The sequence below is a fragment of the Mytilus galloprovincialis genome, chromosome 10, assembly GCF_965363235.1.
Source record: "Mytilus galloprovincialis chromosome 10, xbMytGall1.hap1.1, whole genome shotgun sequence".
NCBI lineage: Eukaryota > Metazoa > Mollusca > Bivalvia > Mytilida > Mytilidae > Mytilus > Mytilus galloprovincialis.
This window is the reverse complement of record NC_134847.1, coordinates 14163108-14179255: the sequence shown is the minus strand read 5'-3', so window position 1 is coordinate 14179255 and position 16148 is coordinate 14163108.

Genomic DNA, 16148 nt, shown 5'->3' with positions numbered 1-16148 from the left:
TGCCTTTGTTATATATATTTAGTTTTTAAGGAAATTGCTATGCAAGCTTTTTTTTTATTTAAAGAACCCTATTTTGAGATAAAAATTGAAACAAATGCTTTTGATATTTCATTTCCTTACTAACAACACAAGAGTTTACATACTATATTATTCCTTGAAAGACATTTGAGAGTATGTGGTGTCCATGGGGTTCTTCAAAATCCGATTACAGAAGTAACATATAGAAAAACTCCAAATAGTAAAATTATATTACGTTTTAAAAAGAGAATTATAGAATAAATCATAACTGTCTTCTATGAACGATAACTTTAAACTGGTGTCAATGCTTTTTTTTAACAATTCATCTTTATTTCAACAATTGAAGATGAATACCATTTTATTTAATAATGTAATAAGCACTATGGGCAGGCGCGGATCCAGAGCTTGAAGTGGGGGTTTGTGGGAGGGGTTATGTGAGAAATGTTTAAAACACTAGAGAAGTTTTCATGTTATACCAAACCATATGTTTTTCAATAAATGGCACACTTTTTGTTCATCCGGCATATGGTTACTCTAAATAAAATTTTAAGTATTAATTTTATAAGGTTAATTATTTGATTACAGATCGTATCTACCCGTTTTGCAATTGTTGTATCACTCTAAGGGAGGCTAATAAAGATATATATAATAAAATATAGAGATAGCAGCCTTGGATTGTCTTAATTAAATCCTTTGGTCCTCTAATTATCAAGTTACCCTCTGGCCAATGTTATTATGACTTGTGTATATTTAAAGAAGTGTAGCGACAACGTGTCACCCTATTCAGTGCTAGATATTCAAATTATAGTAAAGATAACATTAAAACAAGAAATGGTTAATACAAAAAATATTTTAAGATTTTCAACCGGGGATGGGGGGGGGGGGGGGGGGCTCGCTTTAACCCCCTAAATCCGCTAATGATGTGGGAAAACTAAATTATTTAGTTAACTTAATCATATGACTCTTAAGCCCGTTCTGCCATTATTAAGAAACGCTAAAGAACGGAAATGTATGATTTTAAGATTTGGAAATAAATGAAATTGGTGTCACAAATGGTATGTCTGCTTGTATTTAAAATATTTTATAAATAGATATAATGCTCATATACATAATTATTAACGGTTGTTTTACTTCGCTTATTTATAGCATTTAACAAATAACTTCGTATTCTTATTTTCGGCATCAAATAAAAATAATGGAATAAATATATTTTAAAAGACAAGGAAAGTGAATTAAAAAATATATACAACAAAAATAAGCGAAAGGAGATGTGGTACGGCTGTCAATGAAACACCTATCCACAAAAGTTAAAAATGCAGAAGATGTCAGAAATAAATTGGTCATAATTTATTTACAGTCTAAAACATCGAAGGGACTAAACATCAACCTATACATATTTATACTTGTAATGCATTTGTATATAAACATCGAATCAAAAATATGTTCCTTTCCTAAACATGTTTAAAAACATTGCTGTGATAGTTATCAAAAGTACCAGGATTATAATTTAGTACGCCAGACGCGCGTTTCGTCTACACAAGACTCATCAGTAACGCTCAAATCGAAATATTGATAAATGGCATAGTTCTTAACATTAGAAAAATGAATGAAGTATTGGCAACTGGACGTTAAGCAACCAAATATCAATCCTCACTTTTCCGTGAAGTGTTCACAATTATTTGTCTTTTTAAAATGAAAAATCCCAAACTGAAAAGAGTTGAAAATACGCTATTAATTTAGAAGTAAAAAATATAGCAGACAGAATAAATACGGCAAAAACAAACAAATGAAAAAAAATAGAGAACAATTTGAAATATCATATACATGTTTAATCAGTATACTAGTAGATTATTCACGGGCCAAGGTTGAGCGAACATGAATTGCTATCGATTATACTAAAGGTGACAATCAACTTTTTGAGGCACGTGTCGAGAAAACATTACAAAAAATATAATTTAAAATTATGAAAGGAGTAGGTCCTTAGTGCACATTTTTGTTCTTAGTGCACTAAGGAGGTCCTTTGCGGTGTTTCTACGGACCCCATATATTTGAAGCTGTTCAAAATTCTGTACATTATAGGTACGTGTATCAGATCGGACAATAATTTTCATATATATAAAAAGAATTACTGTATAAGTTATCTAGTATGAAATATATCCACTGGACCGACCGTGTAAGTGCTATATATATTATATCATGTATATAGCCAGTCAAAAAGATGTGGTATGATTGCCAATGAGACAACTATCCACAAAAGACCAAAATGACACAAACATTAACAACTATAGGTCACACAAGGTCGTTAAAAACTTCCATTTGTCGTTGTCCACTGAAAATAAGCTCATAAAAACACGAATCCCCGTTTACTCAATTCCACCTTTATTTGTTAATATTTCTTTATCTTTTTCTTTTGATTTTATCATATCTTTTTTGTGAAATATTTTGTGTGGTCGAACATGAAATTGCCTCCGATGCTACAAAGAAAATTTGTTTAATGTCATCTGTTGCAATATATGCTAAGTACTACACGTGGACAGGATGTTCCCCAGAAAATAAGTTATACACACCCCGATATAACCCCGAGGGTACACGCTACTGTCATATGGAAAATTACTGGGTCACCTGTAAGATGGTAATCAGCCATGCAACTAATTAGGTTACTGACCATGTCACTTCAATTTAAAAAGTTTATCGTTAGATATCAAAATGATAAATTCATTTTAATTAAAAATTTAAGAACTAAAGGATTTATCATTAAAATGAAGTGAAATAATTCAACCAAATCGTATATAGATTATATACATATTTTTTTTTATCTATGCCGGAAAGAATTGAAAAACTGTATTTATAATTTTTGATTTGTTTTATAGAAATCTGTGTAGGTCTCATGAAATGAAACTCACGCAACGCATGCCTAATTAAGATTTATAAATTTATTGAAAAATATAACAAAAATTTAGTTTTGATATTAAATTAAAGTTACCTTTCCGCGCTGTAATTTATTTGATATGACATGAATCAAGCAATTTTTGTTGAGGGATTTATGGGTTTGTCCATACAACCAGAGCGTATAAAAAAAGAAGTGTATGTTATTAGTATTTCACATGCCTTGTTTTCGCCTTGAAGCTCATTATTCAGAGTGTTTCAGACAAGATGATGAAAATAACGTGCAAGATACTTTTTTCGATCATCGTGAAGAGACAATTTTAATTCCCATTCCTCGATGCACTCTGCCCCTGTTGAATTGTATATTTATAATTCCTCGTGCTTTTAATTAGCCCCCCCCCCCCCCCCCCTTTCGTGGTTACCGTTATGCCAACAAATACCTGGGGCTTGATTTACATGTAATAGGGCTTGTAGATTTTTTCTCGGAGTAGGAAAATATGCACCAAATGCTGCAGTTACTGGAGACTTAGGTATAACACCTATTTTTGATAAGCAGTGGAAAAGTATTATACGTTTGTGGTGTAGATTAAATAACATGAGCTCAAATCGGTTAAATGCAAAAATTCACAAGTGGGCTGATAGTATGAGTATTAAGCATAAGTGTGTTAAAAACTGGAATTTTTTAGTAAAGAAAACCTTCTGTGAACTAAATTTAAGTAATTTAACGTGTCCCGAAAATATGGACACTAACTATGTTATAAAAAAATGTATGTCAAAATTACACGAAAAACATGTCGATAATTGGCATGCTGTTTTACATTCTGATAAATCTATATCGGGCAGAGGTGGCAATAAGCTACGAACTTACAGACTGTTTAAGGAAAATTTTGAACCGGAGGAATACTGCAAAACAGCTTTACCCTTCAGTCATAGAAGTGCTTTCGCCAAATTTAGATGTGGTGTTGCTCCCCTAAGAATTGAAACAGGGAGATATGAAAATATTGTTTTAGAAAATAGACGTTTTTATTGAAGATGAAGCGCATGTTTTATTAAGATGTCCTCTAAATGACGATTTTAGAAACCATTTATATTATGTTGCTGAAACTTTTAATGATAATTTTAATACTTTAGATGATAATCAAAAGTTAGTGTTTTTATTCTCAGATGTAAATATGATACGTGTGTGTGCCAAAACCTGTCATTTGATTTCAAAAAGACGTAGAAATTTTATATATTGTAAATAGTATTTTATTTCATATTGTGTATTATATCTATGCATTTTAATAGTCTCTTATAATTCTGTATAGAATGGCTCTCATTTTAACTAGTGTTATTTTACAATGTATAAAGATTGATTGTACTTGTTGAGAGATGAGACTTTAATAAAACATTGAATTGAATTGTAAAATCATGGGCGGATCCAGCCATGATAAAGGGGGTTCCAACTACATGTCTCCATTAAATAAGGGGTGTCGTTGCCGCTGGTTTTCTGTTACCCCACCCTTTTCATATAATTTAGATTTCAAAAGTGTATACCTTATTCATATATTGTGTAGGTTGAAATGTTATCTTTTCCCATATTGTTTGCGTTTTGATTGGTGTGTAATGCAACAGTGCAATACCTAAGTGTCAAAAGAGAGTTTTTCCCGACCTATTCACATATTTTTAAGGTTCCTATATACAAGGTGATAGGTATGGCGCGGGAATAGTGTCACAATGGCGTTTTAATGCAATCGCATAATTTCTTTATGCGATTGCATAATTCATTTATGCGATGGCATAAATAATTAATTATTATGCGATTGCATAAATGGCGTTTTATGGCATCGCCTAATTAATTTAGCCATTGCACAATTATTAATGGCGTAATTATTTATGCGATCGCACTTTTATTAATGCAATCGCAAAAAGCTTTATGCAATCGCATAATTATATTAATGTTATAGCAAAAATGATTTCATTGTCCAATCGAAATCTTTCTTACATGCTGAATTTAGGGTGAAATTTTCGGAACAACTTTCTACAATCTAAAAAGACAATGGTCATTTTCTTTCATTAGGAGATGGGAGGTAGCAGTGAAATAAAAAAATGTCTCCATACTTTTTCCATACTTTTCTTTTTAATTATAGCAAAAAATATTACATACAATATTAGTCCCAGATGGTGTTAACAAATATGTCTCAGAAAAATATAATAGCATTGTTTTAATGATAATATATTAAACAATGCCAATCCAAACCATTTTCCGTGGAAAAGGGTGGGGGGGGAGGGGGGGGGGGGTAAAACAAACTGTTGGTTTCCATTTCAAAATAAGAGGGAAAAGAAAATACAACATTCTATTTAAAAACAAATCTTGTATGTGAAAAAAAGTTTGTTGCTGAATAAAGTCACACAAAGACAGTTTCGAATAAAAAAAAAAACCACAACAATTCAGTGGTAATGTGATGATTTTGTTATGAAGACATGAATTAAGACTTATCCCATATATCGATACTAATTGACATTCTTGGCGCTAAACATTTATTTTTACATATTATTTGTTTAAAACACAGATTTTAGTTGGTGATTTCTTTTCTGATCAGAAGATTTCACCTATTAATCGATCTTAATCTGTTTTATTGTGTAAAAAACCAATAAAAATATTCATAATATACATGTACGAGGGTCTGGATTGGGGGGAGGGGGTCTGTTATTCTGTAAACATTTAATTTTCACCCCTTTTTTCTCTAATCTTTAAAAAATTAACCCCTTTTTTCTCTAATCTTCAAAAAATTAACCCCTTTTTTCTCTAATCTTCATTTTTTTGCCCGTTATTCTCTAATCTTCATTGTTTAAGGGCATTATTCTTTAATCATTTAACCCCATCCAAACCTTCATGTACATGTAGTTTTCATCAAATCTTTTGAAAAGAGACATGCATTATGATACAGAATCATACAGGTGTCAATATTTACACCCACCAGTTGTCATAAATCGTGGGTTAATTAAACGGCCAGTTAAGAAGTAGAATCAATTAAGCTGTGATCAATTTCCGCCCTAGATATGCAGATTCAGTACAAATGTAGCAATAAAATTATGTTAAAATTTGTTTTGGTGACCTTGATCATGTTGACTGTGTCTAAATTCACAGGCATCAGCGTGATATCCCGTTTGTACAGGTTCTGTCGAACATTTGATATATATATGAAAGACTTTTGTAAATTTTTTAATTAATTTGTGGTAACGAATTCCCTGCCTTTTAATTCACCAGTTTAATATAAATAATTATATAGATATAGGAAGATGTGGTGTGGGTGCCAATGAGACAACTCTCCATCCAAATAACAATTTAAAAAAAAGGTAAACCATTATAGGTCAATGTACGGCCTTCAACACGGAGCCTTGGCTCACACCGAACAACAAGCTATAAAGGGCCCAAAATTACTAGTGTTAAACCATTCAAACGGGAAAACCAATGGTCTAATCTATATAAAAAAACGAGAAACGAGAAACACGTATAAATTACATAAACAAACGACAACTACTGTGCATCAGATTCCTGACTTAGGACAGGTGCATTAAAATCAAAATGGGCAAAGTGAGCAAGTTGTAAAATATATTATAATACCGTTAGAAGGGGCTGAAGGAATGTACATGTTATGGTCCCATTGACATTTTCCGCACCTTAATTAATTTAATTTCAACACATTGTCCATGTGTATCCTTTTAAAAAAAATTGGTGAATTCGAACTAACTTAATTCAAATAAAAAAAAATAATTAAAGAACATATTGAATCTAAAAAATAAAGCTTACAGATGTACCAAAATGTAATATTTTTTTATTGTTTAAGAGAGAGGTGGGTCACCAAAATGTTTCTAAATCGCCCATCCGAAGTATTGAAAAATTGAACACTCGACTCCATGTTTAGCAATTCCCCCCTTATTTTCCTCAACCATTACCCCCTTTCAGGTTACTGTCTGTCTGTCTGTCTGTCTGTCTGTCTGTCTGTCTGTCTGTCTGTCTGTCTTTCTGTCTGTCTGTCTGTCTACTCATCCAAATTTCATGAAGTTTCTAATAATGGTCAAATGATCTGTATACTTTTTGGTGAAAATAAGATTAAAACTTTTTGAGTTAAGGCACTTTGTAACTAAAACAGGGTTGTGTTTTTTTCACATGTCGCACCGTATCTCAAAAACGATTCTTGATTATTGCTTAAAACTTTACACACTTCTTAGTCATATTAATCTTAATATTTGTATCCTTTTTGGTGAAGATTCAAAATTTCATTTTTTAGTTATTGAGTATTTTGTAAAAAAGGTGGAGGGGGTTTTTACATGTCGCACCGTATCTCAAAAACGATTTAGGATTATTGCTTTAAACTTTTATTACACACTTCTTTGTTATATTAATCTAAAGATCTTTATACTTTTTGGTGATGATTCAAAATTTTATTTTTTTGTTATTGAGTATAATTTTGTAAAAAAGGGGAGTTTTTTTTTTACATGTCGCGCCGTATCTCAAAAACAATTTATGATTATTGCTTAAAACTTTACACACTTCTTTGTTATATTAATCTTAAGATCTGTATACTTTTTGGTGATGATTCAAAAATGTATTTTAGTGATATTTAGTTTTTGTAAAAAAAAACAACACAGGGTTGGGGGGTGTAACATGTCACGCCGTGTCTCAAAAACAATACATGGTTATTGCTTAAAACTTTCTCAGAAACTATTTATGATTATTGCATAAAACTTCCACACAAGACGTCGGGCAATTAAATACACAACATTACACCAAATTGGAAAACTTTGACCTAAAAGCATTTAGATGTAATATCAATACATATGTCAAAGGCATGTACACCAAAGGTGTTATAGATTACTCCACATTTAATTACCTTTATAATGGTAATCAAATTGATTATGGGCCTGGGTATATGCATATCTTGCCTAAAATACACCGATTAAATGAATAGGAATTAGTAAAAATCAATAAATATGGGTTTAACATTGATAACATAATGCTGCCTTGTCGGCCAATCATATCTCAGATTGATACTGTCACAGAATTTATTGGACGCTATATCGATTATTTTTTAGTACCTATGGTACAAAAACAACACACGTATATAAAGGATACGTCTGATCTAATATACAAGTTGGAAAGAATTAAGCCTAATGCAGATTGCTGGCTGTGTAGTTTTGATGTAGTATCAATGTACACTAATTGCCCGATTGGTGAATTATTATCGGCAGTTAGAATTTCGTATGATCAGATTGATAAATCAGATTACAAAATCAAATGCCCACCGACAGATGATTTAATCTATCTCCTCAGATCAATTTTAGAGAACAACATTTTTGATTTTAATGGACAGCTATATAAGCAAACAATAGGAGCCGTGCCTAACCCGGAAATCTGTACATGTGATATACTCATGTATAAAATTATGAAAGAAATTCTTTCGAAGTTTGAACATAGAAAAAAATATATTTTTCTATGGAAGGTATCGTGATGATATTATATTAATATATCACGGCGATTCGAAGGAAATAAAGGATTTGCTAAAGTTAGCAAATAATCATCATCCGTTCCTGAAATTCACACTAGAATTCTCATCTAAAGAAATAATATTTCTTGATGTTAATATTTTCAAAGGAACTAGATTTTCTAATGATAATATTTTGGATGTGAAAACACACTTTAAACCGACAAATGCCTTCCTTTATCTAGATCGTAAAAGCTGTCACAGTAAACATGTGTTTGCAGGGTTTATCAAGGGCGAAGTAATCAGATACATTAGAACAAAAAATAATGATGTTGATTTACAATATATTTTGTTACAGTTCAGATCGAACTTAATAAAGAGAGGATACAAGGAGATTGAAATCGAAAAGTACATAACTGAGGCATTATCATGTAATAGATCTGATTTAATAAGAAAAAAGGCCAAACAAAACACAAAGGAAATTCCTTTAATGTTGGCAACGAAATTTAATCCATGCATTCATAAATTAAAACAATGCATTAGTAAACATTGGGACCTACTAAAACAGGATGCAGTTTGCAACGAAATATTTTCAAGCAAACCAATAATAGCTTACAAAAAGCATAAAAATATTGCAGATCTATTGACAACGACAAAATTAAAATAAATTGATATAGGTAAATCCCTGATGATGGCGGGCCTACAATGCTTAAACCCTTTCATAAATGTTATACATTTATCATTAGCATATAATACAAAAACCGCCGAAACATTATATTAATGTCGGATTGATGAAAAGCAATTGAAAGTCTAGTAATACTAGCATCATGTGATCAATATTTTGTAATTTGATTACAATAAAGTACTAATAGTATGTATACGGAGTCTTCCGAATAAGATTTTTTACTATCGGATTTCAGACTGATGTTGGAATACGTGGATGTTAGGTGTCACTTTTATACAAAGATTTAAAGCAATTGCAAGTCTAGTAATACTAGCATCATGTGATCAATATTTTGTAATATAATTACAATAAAATACTTATAGTATGTATACGGAGTCTTCCGAATAAGATTTTTTGCTATCGGAATTCAGATTGATGTTGGAATACGTGGATGTTAGGTGTCACTTTTATACAAAAATTACGAGATATCTTATAAAGTTAATAAGATATCTAATAAGTATATGATATATCTTATAATGCCGGTATATGTATGAGGTATCTTATATTTAATTTGAAGATAATAACAACAAACATACAGTCAGAACTTAATGAAGTCTAAGTCCAGAAGAGGTTTGATTTTGTGATGTTTTAGATTATGTGCGTGCACCTTCATGTTCAATATCAAATTTTCTTTGCTGGTAGCTCTCTAGAAGCTACATTATTTGAAGCCTTGGAAGCATTTCAAATAGGTATTGATCTTTTCCCAGAATACCAAGAGGAAACATCCTTGCTTGATGAAGCAGCAGTCTTCTGAGTTAAATTTAGCAATAGCACAAACAGAAAAGCTTCGTGAAACGTGTTGTATTGGTCTTAGATTGTTGCAAAATAGTGACAACTTTTTATAGTTATATGTATATGCTTCTTCGGTTTATATATTGTAAGTCCCAAAAAAAACCAACACTTGCATTTTTTCCATTGATTTAACTTTAGTAATAGTATAGATCTTCATAGAATATTGCTAACTTGATGTACTGCATTGCGCTTTTTTATCGAGCCTTTTGACTTTAGTCGATAAAGCGAGACATACACATGTAGCGATCCTACATTTCGTCGTCGTCGTCAGCAGCGGCGGCGGCGTCCTCACATATTCACTCTGTGATTAAAGTTTTTGAAATGTTAAAAGCTTTCTTAAACTATCATGGATTTGTACCAAACTTGGACAGAAGCTTATTTATAATCATTAGATAGTATCCAGAGGTAAATTTGAAAAACAAATATCCTTTTTCCGTATTTTACTTATAAATGGGTTTGTACCAAACTTGGACAGAAGCTTGTTTATGGTCAAAAACAAGTATCTAGATGGAAATTGTGTTAAAATTTTGTACTTTACTTATACATGGACTTGGTTTTTCTTCCAGTTATTACAGTCTGCAGTTAAAAAATTTAAAACATTTATTAGATTCATAAATAATCTGGATTTTTACCAAACTTGGACAGAAGCTTCTTATAATAATCAAAAGATAGGAATATTTTTATTATTGTTTTCCTCATTTTTGTTGAGCCTGCGATTAACAGCAAAAGTAGGCGAGACACTGGGTTCCGCGGAACTCTTACATATTTTATTTTAAGAATATGGTTTTTATGAGAAAATTACTTGTATTTCTTTATTTTTACCCCTGATGCAGTTTGACTCATTAAAAACAAGAATGTGTCCATAGAAAACGTATGACCCACTCGCACTATCATTTTCTATGGTCAGTGGACCTTGAAATTGGGGTCAAAACTCTAATTTGGCATTAAAATTAGAAAGATCATATCATTAAGAACATGTGTACATGTAAGTTTCAAGTTGATTGGACTTTAAGTTGATAAAAAAATAGCTTGACCAATAACTTAAACCTGAACCTTGATCAAAAACTTTAATCTGAAGCGGGACAGACTGACAAACGGACACACAGACCGAAAAACATAATGCCCCTAGGTGGGGCTTAATAATGGAAACAAACAAGAATACAAAATCTTCTATCAGTAATTTGGCACAACTCAAATACACCTTGCTAATAAAATACAGGAGACTGTTGTTCAGTGGTTGTTGTTTGTTTGGTGTGGTTCATAAGTGTTTCACGTTTTTTTTATATATATTTATTAGACAGTTGGTCCTCATGTTTGAATTGTTTTACACTAGTCATTTTGGTGCCTTTGATAGCTTGCTGTTCGATGTGAGCCAAGGCTCCGTATTGAAGGTCGAACTTTAACCTATAGTTTACTTTTTACTCATTGTGACTTGGATGGAGAGTTGTCTCAAACCACATCTTCTTATTTATATGTACATCTCCATATGATAGGGGCGAAAGATACCAGAGGAATATTCAAACTCATAGATCGAAAACAAAAAGACAACGCCATGGCTTAAAAAAAGAAAAAGACAAACGTTAATTATCCATTTTAGATGGTGACGTTCCCTTGTCACCATCTTACGGTGTTTATATATCTCAAATTGTACGATTCGCTCGTGCATGTAACAGTGTTTTAGATTTTAACGAGAGAAATTTACATCGGCGCGATATAGCCTTTTTTTTACTGAAAAATTATTACACCAGGGTTTTCGATATCATAAACTAGTTAAAACATTTACTAAATTTTATCATCGGTACAAGGACATAATTCGTAAATATACCATACGTTCAGGTATTTCACATTGACAATCTAATTAAAACATTGATCTCTGATGATTACGTTATACTACATATGAGCTCATACATGTATGTAGTATAACGTAATCAGAGATCAATATTTTCATATGCAGTATAACGTAATCATCAGAGATCAAAATTTTAATTAGATTGAGGTATTTCACATCCAATCTTTTATGGAAATATTCTTTATAAGCACAACATTGTCAGTATTCACCTCAGAAGCTAACAAAACCTTTAAATAGACGTATTAACTACATACTCGTAGCAAAATATAAACAACTCAAACATAATCTTGACCAGGGATGGGGTCGATTACATTGAAATGTAATCAATTAAATTACATTTAATTTGCTTATAAAATGTAATCGATTACATTACAATTACACCCTATTTCATATGTAATCGATTACATTAGATTACTTTTCTTTATTGTAAGCATGATTACTTTAGATTACTTATGATTACATTGTATATTGCTATATCAAAGTTTTTTTTATAACTTTTTATCCGCTTATTTTGGTGATTTTTTTTTAAAGCCTTAATTTATTCATCTTTTAAAAGAATTTATAGACAAGACAGTTACAGTGTAACATGTGTAATTTGATAAAATAGCTATAGACAAATGTCCCATATGTTAAAGATGTAACTTTATTTTTCACTACAAATTGTAACCAACTGCCTAATTAACAAAAAAAACTGAAAATAAGGAAAAAATAATTAAGTATAGTTTTATTGTCTGTTGGGACATAATTGACACATCCATACAGGTGTTAATCACTACTTCCAGTTTTTTAAACAAACAATGGGTGGGCTTGGGTATTAAAATTTTATTGTCTTAATAACGATATAAATAAAGTTAAAAGTGGTTGATTGTCATTATGTGTTTGAAAATTTTTATTACTTGATCTAATTGAAATTAATAGAATTATTGTCAGGTGAAAACACAAAACAGTTTTGTAACTTAGGAAAGATTATACATTTCTCTTTATATTAAGCAATAGTTTATTATATTGATGAAACTTCTGACATCACCTATTGTTTACTATGCATATTGTTTGCAATATTTATGCCATATGTATACACTGTACATGTACAAAATGTACTTGTTTATACTGGTGAGCCTTAAGGCTAATAAAGTTAATAAAGAATACAAATAAGAAAGCACATATTATACACGAATTTATGGAAAATAAAATTCATTCAATTTTGTCAATAAATGAAACCTGGTTTTAACTTCCATTTTGAATTAAGTGGGCTTATATATTTATGCCGACCATCAAAGTCAAATAGGAACTAAATGTTTTCTGCATTTGAATTTCAATGTATTTATGTAAAAATTTTGGGTAAACTAATATGAAATTGGAGTTAATATCAGAAGTTTTCAATTAAGGAAAACAAATGCTTTCAAGGCATATTCTTGTATCATAAGAGCTCAATTTCACAAAGAAATATTGGACAGAAAATATCTTTTTGTAAACTGTTAAAACAAAATAAAACACTTGGTTATACAAATTTGTTATATAGATGATCACATTAAACAAGGTCCCATCATTGTGATTACTAGTTTCATGATTTTTCATTCAAGCTTTACATTTTCTTATTTTCATCTTGTCTATCAAAAACTATTTTCATATTTATACAAGATTTGTAATCATCAAGTAATCTTATGAATGTAATCTTAAAGTAATCTAAAAGTAATCACGATTACACCTGTTTTTTGCCATGTAATCGATTACATTACGATTACTTGTAATCAGAAATGGCATGATTACTGATTACATAGGATTATACTGCAAAATGTAATCGATTACAGCTGATTATGATTACTGATTACGATTACCCCATGCCTGATCTTGACGTAGTTTGCCGACAGCCCGTCATGCTCGATGGACGCCAGATTGTATTATATAAATATTTACAAATATTATTTTCATCTTTATTACAATTACAATCATATTCAAACATCATACAATTCCAATGTACGTATTATCCTAAATACACCAAAACCAACTTCCGACTAAATTTATGCACCCCTTCATAGACGGTCAGGGCCGGCCAGGAACAACTAGAGATAAAACGATATAATCGACCAAAATTCTCTAGAAACCTGTGTCAGTGAATGTCAAGTGCGCAATCCCGTCTCTAGGGCCACGTGCTCTGACCTACACCTTAAACATATGTGTACTGCCAAATTGAAAGCAGTTAAAATATCAACGTATATACATGTACATCAAAATGAAAGTTGAGTGTTCACTCGTTGCACGACAGCTAGAAAGTGACCCTATGCTTTACTACCAGAAAGTATACCCATTGGTCTCTATGCGTGACCCTATTATATATTCATACGACCCGTACCCGTCAATACAATATACTAAACGAAACGTGGGAAAATAGACTTATTAAGAAGGGATATAGTTACGATACTGTTGTCAGGTCATTATAGATTGCAGATTTCGGCTTTAATATTGATTTACTCATAGGGTCTTTGCATCGGAATTAAACACATTTATTTAAAAACCAGTTGTTGGCATGACACGGGTTATGTTCTTCTCATATATATATATATATGTTATGATGGTATGATACTAAACCCCTAACGAGAGGGATTGTGCCCGATATTCATATGATGAAAATATAATCTTTCAATCAGTTTAAAGTCGGGACCTGGCATGTCAGTTAACTGCTAGTAGTCTGTTGTTATTTATGTATTATTGTCATTTTGTTTATTTTCTTTCGTTACATCTTCTGACATCAGACTCGGACTTCTCTTGAACTGAATTTTAATGTGCGTATTGTTATGCGTTTACTTTTCTACATTGGCTAGAGGTATAGGGGAGGGATTGTGCCTGATATTCATATGATAAAAACATAATCTTTCAATCAGTTTAAAGTCTGGACCTGGCATGTCAGTTAACTGCTAGTAGTCTGTTGTACAGTTATTTATGTATTATTGTCATTTTGTTTATTTTCTTTTGTTGCATCTTCTGACATCAGACTCGGACTTTTTTTAATTTTAATGTGCGTATTGTTATGCGTTTACTTTTCTACATTGGCTAGAGGTATAGGGGGAGGGTTGAGATCTCATAAACATGTTTAACCCCGCCGCATGTTTGCGCCTATCCCAAGTCAGGAGCCTCTGGCCGTTGTTAGTCTTGTATTATTTTTAATTTTAGTTTCTTGTGAGGATAGAGTTTAGTATGGTGTTCATTATCACTGAACTAGTATATATATTTGTTTAGAGCAAGATGAAGGACGCCTCCGGGTGCGAGAAATTGATCGCTGCATTGAAGACCTATGGGTGACCTTCTGCTGTTGTCTGTTTGACACATTCCGCATTTCCATTCTCAACTTTAAATAATAGACCACAAGACACAACACTGAAAAACTAAAGACTAAGCAACACGAACCCCATCAAAAACTGGGGGTGACCTCAGGTGCTCCGACGTCTTAAAAGATGTCTGTAGATAAAACTGATAACAGTAGCGGATCCATGAACTTTCATATGGGGGAGGGGGCACTGACTGCCTTAGAGGGGCCCGCTCCAGTCATGCTTCAGTGATTCCTTATATAATACACCCTGTCCTCCTAAATATGCCTCTGGGTAACATTGTTTAAAGAACATAAAGAATTAGAGAGAAACTGATAGTTACACAATTAACCTTTATCCGACAGAATGCTCTATACTATAGTAAATGACAAACAATCAACCAAATTTATAAACAAAGACCTGACAAAGCTACATGAAATTATCAGTCAATCTGCAGTAAATCAGAAAACACAGATATACGAGAAGCTAACAAAATTCTAGCTTAAAAACTAGACAGTATTCTTCAAAACTCAAACTGTGATTTAAGTAAACATCATCGTGTAAATGAGCATTACAAGTTTTTACAACACATATGAGAAAGAGAAATGTCAGAAGTGTCAAAGGAGTTGTAGAACTAGAGTTGTTTACTTCATGAACAGGCACTGGTTACACTTCAAATGTGAGAGGCTCTCTAAAACGGACATAGAACAGTTTGAAAAGCATGACAGTTCTATGCCACTCTTTTGCCGTAGGGATTTTTTATAAATTATAGAAGCGAGGAGGTAGAGTCACTCCATCCCAACTTTGGACATCAATTCGAAAAGTTTCGTAGATTTACCCACCTGGGACTTAGGGGCCAGGCAACCTTAGGCAATTGCCTATCATTTGTACCTAGTATGGACAAAAGCTTTGCCGTAGGGATTTTCTAATGAATTAGAGAAGGGAGGTGGTAGAGTCACTGTACCCCAACTTTGGACCTCAATTCAAAAAGTTCCGTAACTTTACCCACCTGGGCCTTTGGGGCCAGGCAACCTTAGGCAATTGCGTATTATTTGTTCCTAGTGTGGACAAAAGTTTTGCCGGAGCAAGAAATTGTTTATGAATTAAAG